Source organism: Tenrec ecaudatus, chromosome 2 (genome assembly GCF_050624435.1).
Source record: "Tenrec ecaudatus isolate mTenEca1 chromosome 2, mTenEca1.hap1, whole genome shotgun sequence".
In the NCBI taxonomy this organism is placed as follows: Eukaryota; Metazoa; Chordata; class Mammalia; order Afrosoricida; family Tenrecidae; genus Tenrec; species Tenrec ecaudatus.
This window is the reverse complement of record NC_134531.1, coordinates 240276901-240294295: the sequence shown is the minus strand read 5'-3', so window position 1 is coordinate 240294295 and position 17395 is coordinate 240276901. Positions and strand designations below refer to the sequence as shown.

At 37.5% G+C, this 17395-nt stretch overlaps 1 pseudogene; it reads right to left on the bottom strand.

Moving 5' to 3' along the window:
- Positions 1-4466: 4466 nt before the first annotated feature.
- LOC142440562 (protein lin-9 homolog) lies at positions 4467-9065 on the bottom strand (annotated as a pseudogene).
- Positions 9066-17395: the final 8330 nt, after the last annotated feature.

Here is a 17395-nt window from a genome sequence, read left to right as displayed (position 1 = left end):
ATTTGATGGTGATCAATTTGTGCTATGTTCTTATAGCAACCCTAGGAAAGCAATGCGTCACCTTCTCTCAAAGTTCTCCAGAGTTCTTAGTCATTTTCTGAAAGCAGCTGAGTTAAAGGAGCAGAGAAAGCCTGTGATCAGGTGGTGAAGAGAGCTCTACACTAGTAAACAAAGCAAATTTAATGTCTATTTCAAGCCATCAGATGATTATTTTGTTTCATCTACACAATTCCCAATGCTTGTAGTTTATCTAAACCATATAACCACTTTGAAACACTCCAACTTGTTCTCTGTTTACATAGAGAGTAAACAACAAATAAAAGCCCCATTTAGATGGTTTGCTTCAATCCTAGCTCCTTTTCTGTGTAGTCATTAGAAGTCTGTATAATTAGAGTAGTTCTTGTGCCCCCTCTAGGCCACCAGTGACATCGTGCGCTGCTGAATCTCAAACAGTCATTTTGCATGTCAACTAAACCAAGTTGTGTATAATGATAGGATTGTGGTAAAGATTTTGTGCAAATTGGCTAGATCACGATTCTCAGGAGATTACCACTTAAGATTTAGTAATCCCTCATGATGAGATCTCCATGGAGGTGGCCTGCTTCCAGCATAAGTGGGCACTGTGGAAAAGCTTACTTGGTTTTGATCAGTCTGGATTCTGTGTCTAACTTGCCATCTAACCTCTAGTTCTTGTAATCTGTGCCAATCATCTGCTGTATTGACTGATGATTATAGGCATCCTCAGAAACCTGCCATGTTATCTGCTAAACTTAAATTTATTTACCTCTGCAGCCAGAAGCCTGATGTCTGACCTACCAATCTTGGGCTTGTTGGTTTCTGTAGCCACGTGAGCCAAAAGAAACCTTTAACCTGACATCGGGTCTGCAGATTTGGAACTTACCTGTCTCTATAGCTACATGAACCATTTACTTAATAAACCTCAATGTACACATGCATATATAAGTATTACTGGTTTTTGCTTTGATAAAGAACCCTGACTAAAATAGGGATTTGTAACAATCTTATTCCTTGATCCCCACAGCCATAACCCATTACTACCCATTTGTCCATAACTTGCTTGAAAGTATTTGCTACAAATCCTAACGTACAGTTACAGTCTCTAATCTGGCTCACTTGTGCTGCACTGTCTTTTGCCTTTCAGAAAGCTATCTATATCTTTCTATAAAATTGCCAAAAGCTGTGAAGGGCTTGAGAATTTACTTTATGTTCAAAGAAAAAGAATGATTGATACCCATTGAGACATTTAGTAAACGATTTAAATGATGGTAAGTTTCTCTTTGCTGTAAAAGCTATTTGCTATCAGGTTTGCAATGGACTTAGGGATTGAAGCAACTTTGACATCATGGTATGAATAACAGAGGTCTTTAACCTTCTGGCCACTTCACTGCTTGCTTGCTAATACACTCTCAAAGACTTGACAAATAGGAAACAGAAGTACTTGGACTTCACACTTAACAAACTCCTGAGTCAGAAAATATGTTCCGTACTCTGCCTAAGATTACCTGATATACTCACATGGGCAACTCTACCCTTTCTCCATTAATCCTCCGCTTCAAGCAGTGTTGTCAGCAAATTTTACCTCTGTGCCAACAGGATGTCACAGTTGAAGATTTATCGTCTACTCTTCCTTTTTCCACTGCATAATTATCTTGAATTTGTTTTTGTATTCTGCCCTCTTTCTGTATCCTAATAGAAGGTGAATGATAGAAGTGCCAAAGCAGAGATGTGAGTCATTTTTCTTTTTCTTGGGGCTAGAGGGTGGGAAGTGTGAGTTAGTGTTCCTGTGGATTTTATTCATGTAGTTCTCAATATAAATGTTAAATCTTCCCCAAACTATATATCTAAATATTACTTCATTATAATGTTTCTATATTTCTGGAATATATCTTGAGCATGACTAAGCTAATTCTAATTTTGAATTTTATTAAAACAGATTCAATTGGAAAAACAAACAAAAACACTGTTCATTCCTTCAATTGCTCCAGGTAAACAATAGTGAGACCTGGTATAAATAGAATTGTCAATCAGTGTGATAGGTATTTTTACTGTGCCAACCTGATCAATGAACATGTGGGCTTAATTGAAGGGCAGAGAGAAAAATGGCTCAGTGAGCCTCGCCTTTCTTGTCTCTTGCTCTTTAATGGTCTGACCAGTGTGCAGCTGCCTTACCTGGTTCTCTGTCTTAACTTGGGAGCTACAATATCTGTGCAACACCCAACCCCTGGGCTGTGTCCTGTAGTTTGAGGCTCCTTCAAGACCTGTTTTGTCTCCTCTAAGATAAAAGGTGATTCAGGGCACACCCATCAGATCAAGAATGAACTGAATAAAGCTTTGATATCCCAATGCATTAGGCATAGTTCTCTAGAGAAGAATGTATGATTATATATATACACACACATATATATACACACAAAGACACACACACACACACACAGAAAATGAATATAGCCACAAATTAGCCCACATAGCAGTACAAAGAGTTCAGCCCAACTCACTTTCATGGGTCAGTTAAAATACTGAAGGTATTTCAAAATCACGTGGTGACCAGTCCAAAGCCAAGTATGCAGACAGAAGGGGCATGAGGTGGTAAGGTGTAGCAAGGCCAGTAGCTTAGTGTGGTGAAGGAAATTGTGGTGGAGCCTCATGTTGTAGCCATGTAGCTAGCTGGAGGTGTGGCATCTTGAATAGTGGCAAGATAAGCAGAGTTTGCCCACAGGCAATAGAGATGGCAAGAAGGATAGGTGCTTCAGTGCGAACAGCACGGCACCAAGATGCAATTCATGGCTGGCTCAGCAAGGTGGCACAGAGAGCCAAGGACCGCAGGTAGCACAGCACACATAACGAGGCAGGACAGCTGGGTTTAGCCACATACTGGTCTGATCACCAAGGAGAGAGAGAGAGAGAAAAGCTGGCTTCCAGAGAGCTTTATACCTCAGTTTTACCTCCAACAGAGGTTATCAGGCTGTGACCTGATTGACAGGGTAAACTTTACCCATATCCTCCTGCAGGCGCCATGCTGGCACAAACCCTTACTATCACAGCTACTTTAATCTCTTTATAACTCATTATTTGTTCACATGAGATGATACCATGAAGGATAATTACATCATTGCATATTTGAACATGTATTTAAGGGGACCACATTCTAATCCACAACACAATGTAACAGATTATTTGAAACCTCTCGGTTCATTTTATAATGTTTTTCCTATCTTGAGCATGTTTTTTTAACTTGATAGATCAATTTATTTAGATTCACAAATGTTATTAAGAAGAAAAAATATTCATTTATTTAACAGAACTATTTGGCAAAATATAAACTCTCACTAAATCTTTTCAGTAGCACAAAACTAACAAAGAATACAGAAGAATTATTAAACTGTATAAAAATCTCAAATAAAAAATAATCTCGTTTTAAGTTTTATTTTACATTGACATATAAATGTCTCATTTTATGAGATATTTGAAAAGAATAGAAGTCACCTCTACAGCGATTCTTTAAACTCAAAATTTGAACACAATTTATTTTAACTTTATAATACTCTATATGAAACCATCGATACTTTGTAGAAGATTAACTATCTAGATACGGATTTTCCTTAAAATAAACCCTTGGCTTTTCCCCCCTTTGCCCCAGAAGTCCCAAATAAACCTTTCTTCTGCATTCCACAGCAGAAGTTATTACCACAGCAGACGTAATAACTGTGGTTATTGCATTTATTTTACTTAGAAAATATTTCTAACTTTATAAGTTGAGTATTTTTAAATTTTTAGCAGTGCTTTGGTTTAAAAGCACAAATAAAAAGTGAAAATGGTGTGTTATCAGTCTCTTGGGTTTTTTTCTTCCTTTTTAACAAATCTCATAACAGTAGCACTTTTATTTGGTTTGGTTTGTTTTTCCTGGATCAACAGGAAAAGACATGCCAAATCTACTAGCTGAAATTCTCCACTTTGCAGTAATTCTTTTCTGCTGTTCTTCTTTTTCTTTTTTTTACCCAATATGCAGAGAACTAAGGCTTTCAAGTTTATAAATTAAAATATGTAAAATTATAAAATGATCTATAGAGCCATGTCAAATTACAATTATATGCCACAAACACTTATTTTCTGTCTGTCCCAGTGGCTTCCTTCAAGAGTACTTCCCAAACCTCATGATATTATCTTTTGAAAACAAGAGATTTTGATCAACCATGTCAACTGGAATTGTAACTTTCTAGACACATTCCACACTGCCACTGGTAGGCAAAGAAAGACCATTTTTTTCTTGTCCCCCCGATGTAGTAGTTTCTGCATGTGTTGAGCTAGCTTTAGTCACACTAAAAAACGGCTAACATATTCTTCCATGAAATTATACTCTGTCCGGACATTTTCAGTTTTAAAGCACTTTTAAGAAACACATATAAGCAATGCTACTGCAGCTAAAAAAGAAGAATGTAGAATTCCGTTCAGTAATGATGATTTAAGAAGCAGTACAATATAGTACTGTATCCCAGCAGTTTTTTTCTAGCAGTGAAGTATTTGGTATTAAACGCCTGTGTAAAGGAAAAGAACTTGTCAACAATAGAGTCCTCTGCAGTTAGAATAATTAAGTTTTCTACCCAGTCCCTGTTGGTGTTATTTGCTTCAAAAACATGTACATTTCCCATTTGGACCTGGTCAATTTGAATATGTGCAACATGGATTTCTACATTATTCTGAAGACAGTTTTGATTAGGTGTATCTAAAGTACTATTGATATCATTTAGTGACTCTACCAGTAATTTAAATTCAAAGAAATTCAGGCATCTTCCCTCTGATAGACAATTAATTAATAATAATGTAACTGCAATTTTAGATAATAAATCTGTATGATTTTAATTTTCAACACAGGGCTGTCCTGTTGAGGAAATTTCAGGCCAAACTATTTCCTCTGTTTCCTCTTCACACCTTTGTTTCATATTTGTGGGCTGCTCTGAAGAATGGAATCCCTGTATCTCATAATAGTACCATTGAACGTTATGTAAGACTTTGTTTAGATTCTTGTTCAGTTGTTCAAGCTCTAGAATGATGGTTGCATATATCCATTGAAGTTCAATGTTGATCAATGTGTTAGTCCGTGTAGACTAGAGAAACAAATCAGGGAGACTCATGTGCACATAAGAGAGAGTTTTATATAAAGGGTAATTACACATTAAGAAAGTATCCCAACCAAGTCCAGTTCAAACTCATAAGTCTAATATTAGTTAATATGTCTGATAAGAATCTAGAAAGTTGATCACAGGCCAGTGGGTAGAAAGTCTTTGGATCTAGTTATGTTGTAAGCACCTCAGCCCAGGTAGGAGTCTTCACATGGCTTCTCCAGTTCCCAGGGCATGGGGTTTATTAGCATAGTGCCATGCGTCTTGTCAGTAGAGTGCCTCTCAGGGAGTGAGCAGAGAGAGAAAGTGTCTCCTGCCTCATAGGAGGGAAATACAGGAGTTCCCAGAATTCTCAGGAGAAAGCCATGCCCACACGGAGGCCTCATTGGCTATGACCAAATTGAGAGACTACACTTTACCCCTTCACTCTTAATCCTCTCAAGCCCCAAAATGACACCAGATTGTATAACTACCACAATCAGCATTGAATATGATTTCAAATTTTCTGTTTTGGTGCCCATTTTCCTTAATTTCTTGATGTGCTCCTTTTTATTCATGAGGTTTTCTTAATAATTTGATTACTTGGATAAGGGATTCTACTGGAAAACACATACTGTTTCAGAGTGAGAGCCATACATTATATTTCTCCAAGGCGACTGTCACAATAAAGGATCATTATCTGTACTAGGTGACAGTAGAGGAGGAGTATCATGTAAGTGGGGTGGGACCATGAAAAATGGAGAGAGTCGCTGTTCTTCTTCAAAGGCAGCAAATGGCATGGGTTCATTACTAAGAACTCCATAGTCAGGGATGGTATGGCTTTCAAGTCCTGTCCTATTAAAAGTTACTCTATATTTAGCATCAAGTTTTTCCACGACATTTATTTGTTCTATGAACAGACCATCATGAACATCACATAACTGTGTTACAACTTTTGTTCCTATAACCAAGGGCAAAGGAATTTCATCTCGAGAGCTTTGAATTGTAAAACATCTGAAACTTTCCTTTGCTATAAAAGCTTCCTTTGGGGCCATTTCTATTTCAATGGAGATCTCTCTCCCTCAAAAATTATAGAAGAACATCTCTGGGATTTTCCATTAAGCTTCCTGATTTTTTCCCCATTCTACTATTGTTAGCTTTCCTGTCCTCAAATTAGGAAAGTATCCCTGTGGCAGTTACATAATCTGTTGTCAACATGAGACTCTTCAGAACTGAAAGGGCGGGAGGCTAGCCTGTCAGTCAGGTCACAGCTTGATGACCTCATTTGGAGACACTAAGGAAATCAATCATTCACTGGAGGTGGAACACACACTCCCTGGGAGACATTCCTGTTGACAAGTCACAGGGAGTTATGCTGATGGAAGCCAGAACCCCGGAAATGGAATAGACTCATGGATGCTCTCCCCAGCACCACTGGATCTGCAAGACTTTCTACTCATTGGCTTGTGGTTTTCTTTCACTCGGCATCCTTGCATGTATTTTGTGAGTCTGAAGAGGAATTTAGGGACTGGTATTGGACATAATGGCTAATAGCTGACTGATGGACTTGATCTGGATTGGGGTGGGATGTTTACTTAATTTACAATCACCCTTTTATATAAAGCTCTTTCTTATATATACATATGAGTGTCTATGAATTTTTTCTCTAGTAAACCTGCACTAACACATTATGGTACCTTGGGAGTTGGGTAGTAGAGAAACAAATAATACATATGGAAAGTAGATGCTTGTTCAACCTCTGTGTCATGGTACTTTTTCTTATTTGGCTAGCTTGAGGACAGATATGTCCGTGTAGTCTACTGGGTTATTTTCTGGAAAGAATATGGGACATTAGAGTTTTTATTATTTTGTTTGGTTTTTGTCTTTTGTAATTCCTGTTTGAAATGGTAAAAAATGTATGTGATTAATGTAAAATTTGAGTTCAGGGACCAAATATGCCATTTGAATTTCTCAGAAACCTTGTAGCTTAGTGAAAACGACTGACAGAAAGTCAAAATGGCTGACAGAACACCTGTCCCTTAAGGGAATGCAGCCAAAGGCCTAAGGCCATACTTTGTATCAATGGAATAGATTAGATCAGGATTAAGATAAACTAATAAGGATTGAACTTGACTTTTAAGAATTGAGTTTAGCATTTGATTATACTTTGTTTATACTGATTTCTTCTGCTTCTTATTGTTGCTACAATGATTGATAGAAATGATTAGTGGGAAGTATGAAAATAGCTTGTAAGTCCAATTGTCTTCAGCCATTAAAATTGGATCTTTAAATGGGTTTAGGTCATGCCTACAAGGAAGGTTCTGAAAAGATAAGTCCGACCCAGTGTCCTGAGTGCTCAGAGTGTTCAAAGGTGAAGAGACTTGCCTAGAGGTTTGTTGACAGTTTGAAGGGGGAGGGGGGAAGGGATCTTTTGGATTTTTCAATTTTTAGCTAGTATTTTTTGTCAGAAGCTGGAAAATATCTGGAGCCATGAAGAAAACTGATCTCTAGTACTGAAAATTAATAGGAGCCTATGGCAGCCTGAAATGCTTGTCAGGTGATCACTTGGATCCACTTTTGTAGGTAGAAGTGGGAGAAAAGCAGCAATAGAGATGGGTTGAGTCTGGCCACTGACAACCATGACCCTGATTTACAGGGACTAGAGGGAAAATGAGAGTGGGTTGACTGGTCTGAAGTTCATGACCTACCACCGTGGGCTAGGGCTGTTGAGAATTTGTGACCATACCCATGGTTTAAAGGCTAGATGACCAATGGGCACCCTGGGGAGGCTATGTGAGGTAGCCCACATTGATCAGAACTTAACCAGATGAAGAGATTTCCGAGCCTGTGAACTGGTGTATATTTCTACTGGATGGTCTGTCCTGATTTGACTTTGTTTATGGATGCAGACTTCACAAGGTTCCAAGTGGAATAAAGATTCTTCACATCAAAGATTAGGATTTTCTCTTTAGAGCAGTGGGTTGGTATAAGTGGGGAGTATAGAAATTTGATACCCAAAACGGGGGAATAAAGACATGAAGTGATTGATTTACAAACTTTCATAGGTGGTGGAATATAGTCATAGGATTATGGTGTAGGCGTTCACTTAAGTAAAATTGTTAGGCATAGAATATTGTGGTGTTGTTAACATATATGATATTATGTTTCAATTAGGATTTGGCACATATTGAGTTATATGCATTTTAGCTTTATCCTGTTGGGTACAGATATGATTTTATTATTGTTTGTTTGAAAATTATATATGGCTAAAGAGTTGGGTGAAAGTGTCAAGTGGACAATGGGTAGTCTGGGGGAGATACATAATCTTTTGTCAATTTAAGAGTATTAAGAGTGAAGGGGTGGAGTTTAGCCTGTCAATCAGGTCACAGCTTGATGGCCTCTTTTGGTAGTGCTAAGAAGATAAATTGCCTGCTAGATGCGGGACTCACACACACTCCCTGGAGATATTCCTGTTGACAAGCCAGAGCCTTAGAGATGGAGGTGTTTTGTGGAGACCCACTTTCCATCCACTGACCTGTAATCTTCCTGCACTCAGCGTCATTGCATGTGTTGCATGAGTCTGAGAGGAATTTGCAGACTGGTACTGGACACATTGGCTAATATTGTACTTATGGATTTTATCTGTACCGGCCTGGAATGTTTTCTTAATATATAATTACTCTTTTATATAAATCTCTTTCTTATACACATATGAGTGTCTATGAATTATTTTCTCTGGCCAACACTGACTAACACAATTTTAAACACACAAAAGTCATTATCGCCTTCCAAAAGTTGTTTGTCTACATTTGAATAGAACCATTCAGATAAGCATCATTCATGTGCTTTGGGAAGTTTCAGTGGGTTATAATGGAAAACCAATTTTCTGTGAGGTTTTCTTATCTGGTGTTGACATTCACCTGTAAATTTCTGTGGAACCAAAGGCATATTTCACTTCCTTAAATTTGCTACAGTGAATTTAAGGGTAAACATGCTGTGGAAAGCCTTTTTAAAGTGTAAAAAGTGAAGATGTTTTGAGGATTTAGGTGGGTCCAACCCAAGCCATGGTAGTTTCCATTGCCTCGTATGCATGCGAGCTTGGACATTGAATAAGAGAAACTGAAGAAGAATTGATGCATTTTAACTGGTTCTGCAAACAATATTGAGAGTTAGCATGGACTGGCAAAAGAACAAACAAATCTACATTGGAAAAGATATAAGCAGAAAGCTCATTGGAGATAAGTATGGCAAAATTTTGCCTCACGTACTTGTCCTGTGAACCTATTACAAGAGAGGCCAATCCCCGGAGAGAGGGCATTTTGCTTGGTGAAGTGTCAGAGCAGCAAAAGAGGACGACCTTCAGCAAAATGGACTGATACAGAGGCTGTGTCAATGGGCTCAAACATAGGAAGAAAACTGTGAGGGTGGCACAGAATAGGGGAGTGCTTTGCTCCATTGTGCATCGTGTCCCGTGAGTTGGAACAGACTAAGTGGCACCTAAGAAAAATAACAATTAGAGGAACGGTTGGTGCTAGAGTCGTTAAAAAAGGGTGGAGAGTGGAGGCAAATCTGACCTCTGCTACATGGCAATAGGGAAGCTAAAGGAGATCAACCATTGTTCTATTTGGCACTGTTTTCCTCATATTTTTAACCCATTCATATGTTTGCAATGTTTGACACGTGTGAATATTATGAGTTGCTAATCAGCCTCTCAAAGAGAAAAGGATGAAAGGTTCTGAACCTCTAAGATTTATAGTTTGACCCCAAAGGGGCAATTCTACTCTGTCTTATAGGATCCCTGTGAATCATAGTTGATTCGATGGGAGCGCTGGTGGTGCATACACTGTTCATTCTCATGAGATAAAAATTCCTGTTGTACTACCTTCCATATTAAAACTACATCTTTTCTTTGAAGTCATCCTTCTCTGATGTCTTGTTTCTATTTTTCTGCTCCACTGCTTTGTCCATTTCTATAGCCTTTGTTTTACGGGAATAAAAATCATACCATAGTTGGCTATAATCTCTACCTCAGTTACTTAACCTCCTTCTCAATAAACTCACTTCAATTTATCATTCCACTCAACGTTAGGTACATAATTTGTGACCCAGTGCGTAATGAAAAATCAGGTCTCAAGAATAGGATGAAAAACTATTGGCAAAGGTACAAAAACACTGTGACTTGTTATTTATTGAACAATAGAGAGAATAGTAACTTAGAATTAAAACAAGAACTTAAAAATAAAAATGTATAGCATACTTTTCTATAATATTATAAATAATATGTTAATAATGTGATGCCTTGGTTGATAACATTTTTCTTGCAGTTTTCAGCAGTCATTAACCATGCAATCGCAATACATATGTATAGTAATTTTATTAGCAATTTTCGTTTCAATGGTAATAAAGGAAATGAATATCAACAATTCTTGGCATGTGGAGTATGGCAAATAACATTTAATTTTGAGAAGGACTATTTGATGACTCATGTGCTACTAGAGCTGCTATATGTTTTATATATTGCTATAACATTGAAATAAAATTTTAGTGTTCTAGTGAAATATAAATTTAATACATCTAGATTTAATGATTCTAGAATAGTATGGAAAGATTCTAATGGAATCTTCTGGAAAAAAATTCTTAAAAATTTAATTCTCCATACCTCTCAATATATTTAATCTTCCAGCTATTTGCTTTGCAACATTGCAGGTGTTTTCGAGAGTTGGGCTTTACATTTTGTGTAGCAGCTTGATATGCTGTATTTCCACAGTCCTGCGCGATTCACGTGGCGAACTGCTGAACTGCTAGTTAAAGGTTTGGCATCAAAATCCACCCAGAATCTAGTTAGATGGACTTCCTGGAGATCTGCTTCCTTAAGACTGTAGTCTTAAAAATTCCACGCAGCATTTTTACTTCTCACATATGAGGTTGCCATCTGTGAATCAGAATTAATAAATCAACTTCACAACTCTTAATAGCAATAATGTGAAGGCAGTGATGGTTCACTTGTAATATTATTATCATTCTTAATTCAGGAGACTTGGCTTTGATTCTTGGTCAATGTACCTCATGCGCAGGCATTGTCACATATTATTGGAGGCATGTATGTTTCTGAGATGATGAACAGGTGTCAGTACAGCTTTTCCACAATGACATATTAGGATGAAAGTCTTGGAGATTTTTTATGAAATCCAGCAGGTAAAAACCCTATTGATTGTCATGTTCCAATTCTGTTATGTGTGGAACCAATTAAAGGGCAGCTGATCATAGTAGCATGTTTGATTGAATTCCCTATGTGAATGTTTTGTTTTCGAATTTACTGATTGAATATTCCACTTGAGTATAGTTCTGTAACTATACTGAAACCAGAGTGGCAATGTTTGTGCCACTATTTCATGGATGCTTGCTGGCAACAGTGTTCAGCACCACCTGCAGAGGCTGCTGTCTCCCCTGCAGACTCTGGGCATCTTTGTCTGTGTGATATCCCAGCAGCCTTGGGGCTTTGTGATGCCTCAGACAGCTTGGTCATGGCCTGCACACCTGGTCCCCAGAAGGATTGCTCAGTACTCATATTGCCTGCTGGCCTGACAGCCCGAGTTAGTGCTTACACGTGCTGTGCCTCAACATACTTTATCTTTTTCCAGTCATTTTCTATTTTACCATCGTACTTCAATTACAAAGCACATCTTTAAAGACAAAATCAAGACAGTGACAGCAGAGCATTAAACGAAGAAAACATTGCAACAAACTTGCTATGAGCTGAGCCTTGTGACACTGTCCATGGAGTTTTTCCCAAATCCAGTATATCAATTCTCGAAAAATAGAATATGAATTCCATTCCCCTCACCCCAATGTAGGAAGGGGATGGGGCGCGTTGGAGATTAAAACCAAACCAAACCCACTGCCATACAGTCTATGCCAACCCATAGGGACTTTATAGGACAGGTAGAACTGCCCCTGTGGGTTTCTGAGACTATAACTCTTTACGAGTTTAGTAAACCTAGCTTTCTTGGAGTGGCTGGTAGTTTCAAACTTCTGAACTTGAGGTTAGCAGACTAGTGTGCAATCACTATCCATCATGGCTTCTGGCATGGAGAATGGGGGCATAGAATTTGATTTCTGATGCTGTAGTGGGTTATGCATTGGAGTGTTAGCCAAAAATATAGGAGTTTAAAGCCAGCAGACTCTCCACAGGAAAAAGGTGAAGTTTTCTACTGCATTAGGATTAACAGTCTCAGCTTCCACTGTCATCCATAGCCTTCTGCAACCTGAGTATTCACTTATTTTAAGATCTGATACTAAATCCATTTACATGGTTCCCACATGGAATAATCCTCCAGGGCATCACTTCTGAGCATAGTCCAGGCATGTGGTTAGTGTTGCTATCAGACAATTTTGTTAGTTGTTATTGGAAGGAGCCATGCAGGCAGTTCTGACTCATAACAACTTTATGGGCCACGGAATGAAAAATTGCTTGGTTTCTGTGCCATCCCCACAATTGTTCCTGTGCATTGTTGCAAACCCCTCCACCCCCCGTCCAATCACTGTGCCTATCCATCTATCCCATTGAGGGCCTTCCTCTTTTATGCTGCCCCTCTACTTTCCCAAGCAGATGTCCATCTCAAGTGAGAATGGCCTCTCCCGACCATGGCAAAGCACGGAGCATGACGTTTTCCTACCCTTGTCCTTAAGGAACACTCTATTGGTACTTCTCCCAAGAAAGATTTGTCACTTTAGCACTTCATGGTACTTTCAATACTCTTCTATAGCATCACAATTCAAATGCATTAGTCTTCGATATTCAGTGTCCAACATTCACATGGATCGGAGGCCAATGTAAAGACCATGGCTTGGGTCAAGTGCAACTTAGTCCTCAAAGTAAAATCTTTTCAATAATCTAAAGAGGGTTTGTGCAGTGGATTTACCTAACGTAGCACGTGTTTTGATCTCTTGATTGCTGCTTACCTCAGCACTGATTGGTGCTGCAGGCAAGAAATTCCTGAACAACTCCATTAATCATGATGTCATCTGTTGGTCCTTTGGTAAGGGTGTTAGTGTTTTTTACATTTAGTTGTAATGCATGCTGAAGGCTTTAATCTTGATGTTCATCAGGAAGTGTTGCATGTCTTCCACATTTTGTGCAAAAAACCTGCACTATCTATGTATCAAAGGATGTTAATAAGTCTACCTCTAATCCTGATGCCAAATTCATCTTCATGTAATACAGCTCCTCTGATGATTTGCTCAGCACACAGTTGGAGGAAGTATGGTAAGAGGATACAACACTGATGTACACCTTTTTTTAACCTTAAACCATCCAGTATTTTCCTATTGTGTTTGTACAATTGCCTTTAAATTTAAGTTCTGCATAAGCACCATGACGTGTTCTGGAATTCCCATTCTTCTTAAGGCTAACCATAATTTATGATGATACACACAGTTAAAGGCTGTAGATAGTTTATAAATTATAAGTAAGTATCTTTCTGGTATTCTCTGCTATCAACCAAGATTCATCTGATATCAGCAATAGTTTCCTTTGCTCCATGTCTTCTTAAATGGAGAATCTGGTCTGAACCACTCACAGCTCCATTTCAATGTATTGCTGCAACCATTGTTGGATGGTTTTCAGCAAAATTTTAGTTGCATATAATATCGATGATATTATTTTATAATTTGATAATTCAGCTCAGTAACCTTTCTTGGGAATGGTTATAAATATAGATGTCTTTCAGTTAGTTTGACAATTGATATTTCAATTGATATTCCATCAATTCCTGGGACTTGTTTTTGCCTAATACTTACAGTGAAGCTTGAACTTCTCCCTTTATTGTCACGAGCTCTTGAAATGTTGGAACATTGACTTCTTTTTGGTGCAGTGAATCTGTGTATCCTTTTTATATTCTTTTGATGCTTCCTGCCTTGTTCAGTAAGCTTGATTTTTTCTTCAGTTCTTTGATTTCAAGATATGCTGAATGTGTCTACCTTTTGATTTTCTTATTCTAAGTCTTTGCATATTTCTTTATGATATTCAACTATCTTCTCCATTTGTCTTTTGCATTTAGCTCTTTGATTTCAGCAATTCTTCCATTTGATCTAGCTATTCTATGACTAAGAGAAAGTTTGAGTCTCTTCTGACAGCCACATTGACCTTTCATTTCTTTCTTGCCCTTTTAATGACCTTTTGCTTTCTTCATGAATGATGCACTTAATGTCCATCCTAAACTCACCTGATCTTCTGATATTAGAGTTCAGCACAGCAAATATATTCTTGAGATACTCACTAGATTAGGTGGAAACTCAAGGTCTTATTTTGGCTTTTGTGGACTTGTTATAATTTCCCTCAGCTTCAACTTTTAAACACTGTACACTCCATTATAAGAGTGGAACTTAGGTTAAAATGTAATATTAACACTTGATCTCTCTTGTGACTCTTCTCAGAGTTGTTTCAGGTTTTAATATTTCCTATTTTCTTTTTTATTGAGATACTCTATGTTTTGACTAGTCCTTGTTGTGGTTATTGGCTTCCTGTTTGTATTTTGTACTATTTTTAATATGAAACCCACAATGGGTAAATTTATAGATACAGTTATTGGATTAAAAATGGCCTAGGATAAAGGCAACTGAGAATAAGGGGGAAATGTGTACAACAATGTTTATGAGAAAAATTCTGAAATTGATTGTGGTGATGAGTGTACAATGATACTTAACACTATTGATGGGATGATTAAGTTGTATTATATGTGAAGTGCATGCCAATATAGCTATTCTTTTTAAAGCTTTATTACTATTGTGAAAAAGAATTACAGTATCAAGAACCCATGGTGGCAGTTCTATTCTATTCTATATGGATGATATTACTCAGAATAGACTTAAGGACAATGAGAGTTTAGTATCCATTCTAAGGTTACACAGCTACCATCTATATTCAGAAGTAAAATGAAGTCATCACACATGTTCTCTGTCATTACATATTTTCCTTCATTTCCCATAAACATTTCAATGGTTTATACCAAATTACCAAAGCCAGAAAACGAAGGCATTAGTTATGCTTCCTTCTTTCATATTTAACCTGTCAACAATTCCTATATTCCAATTTGTACATGAGATGGGTTCAAGGATTTACCATTTTTATTTATAGCATCTGTTGATTTCACGTCTCAATTAAGAGGCAAAATCAAATCATATCAAAATAAACCAAATCATTAGCATGATAGGTGGTATGCACTGCCCACAGATTCACCTTCACACTGACTGCATGAAACACAAGAGAACAGCCGCATAGCGATTGTGTCTTATGCTGTAAATCTTATGGAGACTATCACAACAGCCTTTTTGCCCCCATCCATGGAAATGGTTGTTGAGTTCAAACTGCCAAGCTTTTAGTTAGGGGGCATGAGTTTAAGTACTATGCTCTCAGGACTCCCTTTAGAAAAAATCTATTGTTCTTAAGTTCCCTCAAGTGAGTTCTGACTCAAAGCAACCCTATGTAAAACAGTAGGAAACCTGGCCTACCTCAGCCATCCCTTTTTTTCTTATATTTGAGTCTAATGTTGCAGTCACTGTGTCAATCCATCTCATTGAAGGTGTTCCTATGTTTTGTTACATTTTTCTTTATCAAGTATTGTGTTTTCTCCAGGGGCTAGTCTCTCCTAACAGCAGGACCAAAGTATGTGAGATGACGTCTTGCCATCCTTGCCTCTAAGGAACATTGTAGCTACACTCTTACAAAACAGACTTGCTTGTTCTTTTGAAAGCTCACAGTACTTTCAATAATCTTCATCAGCATCATATTTAAAAAGCATAGATTCTCCAGTTCTCCTTATTCATTATCTAATTTTCACATATATATGAGGCCATAGGAAATACTGTGATTTGAGTCAGGAGAGATTTAGTCTTCAAATAAATATCCTGGCTTTTCAACACATTACAGCAGATTTATCCAATGCAGTGGTTCACTTAATCTCTTGACTGCTGTTTCTACAAACATTTATTGTGGATTCAAGTGATATGAAATTCTTCATAAAGTCAATCTTTTCTCCATTTATCGTGATATTGTTCCAGTTATGAAATTTTGTCTTTTTTACATTGAGTTGTAATCCATACTGAATCATCTTCATCAGCAAGTGCTTCAAGTCCTTCTCATTTTCACAAAGTAAAGTTGTGTCACCTGCATATTGTTGGTTGTTAATCAGCCTTCCCTCAATGTCGATGTTATATTCTTCTTCACATCATGCAATTTCTCATATTACTTGTTGTCATAGAGATTAAATAAATATGGTGCAAGGATGCAACCATCACATTAATCTTTCCTGATTTTGAACCAGCAGTTATTCCCCGGTTCTTTTTTCACAACTGCCTCTTGGTTCATGGACAAGTCCTGCATGATCACACATAAGTAGTTGAATTCCATTTTTTCTCACGTCTGTCCACAGCCTGTTATGATCCACACCATCTAAGGTTTCTTCACAGTCAGTAAAGCACAAGCAATCATTTCTCTGGAATTTTTTGATTTCAGACAAGAACAGCTTGAAGCTCCCTATCACTGTACTACTGCAACTGCTGTTGGATGATTTGCAGCAAAACTTTACTTGCATGCAATATGTCAATGACATTATTCTATAATTTGAGTACTATGTTGGGCCACATTTCTTTGGAATGGTTACAAATATGGATCTCTTCTAGTAATTTGGCCAAGTAGCTGCCTTTGAAATTTCTTGGCATAAACAAGTGAGTACTTCTAGTACTTCATCAACTTGTTGAAACATTTTGATTGGTATTTCATCAATTACTGGTGTTTTGGTTAATACTCTAAGTGAAGATTGAACTTATTCTGAGTAGTGACTATTGGTTTTTGCTCAGATATACTATACAATGTATTTTATGATCATATTTTTGCTTATATGTCCAGCTTCATTCCAAAGCATCACCTACCCCATTTCTCTATTTCACTTCATGCTTTTTTGATGTTATTCTGCCTTAACCCTGCATAAACTACTTTTTCATAGTATTGGAGACAATATTCCATGTCTCTTGAGGATGTCAATACCTCTCTTTCTCTCTCTCTCTCTCTCTCTCTCTCTCTCTCTCTCTCTCTCTCTCTCTTAAATGCTTGCCACTGAGACCTTTACACAAAGGATATATTATTTTGGGCTTTTTTTAACCCTAAAAATAGCAGCTCCAAATTTTAAAATCATCAGCTTTGGAGCTACAACGAGTATCTTAACACTTTAAGAATGATATTTAAAGTTCCTATTGGCATAGGAAAACACATTTAATCTTGT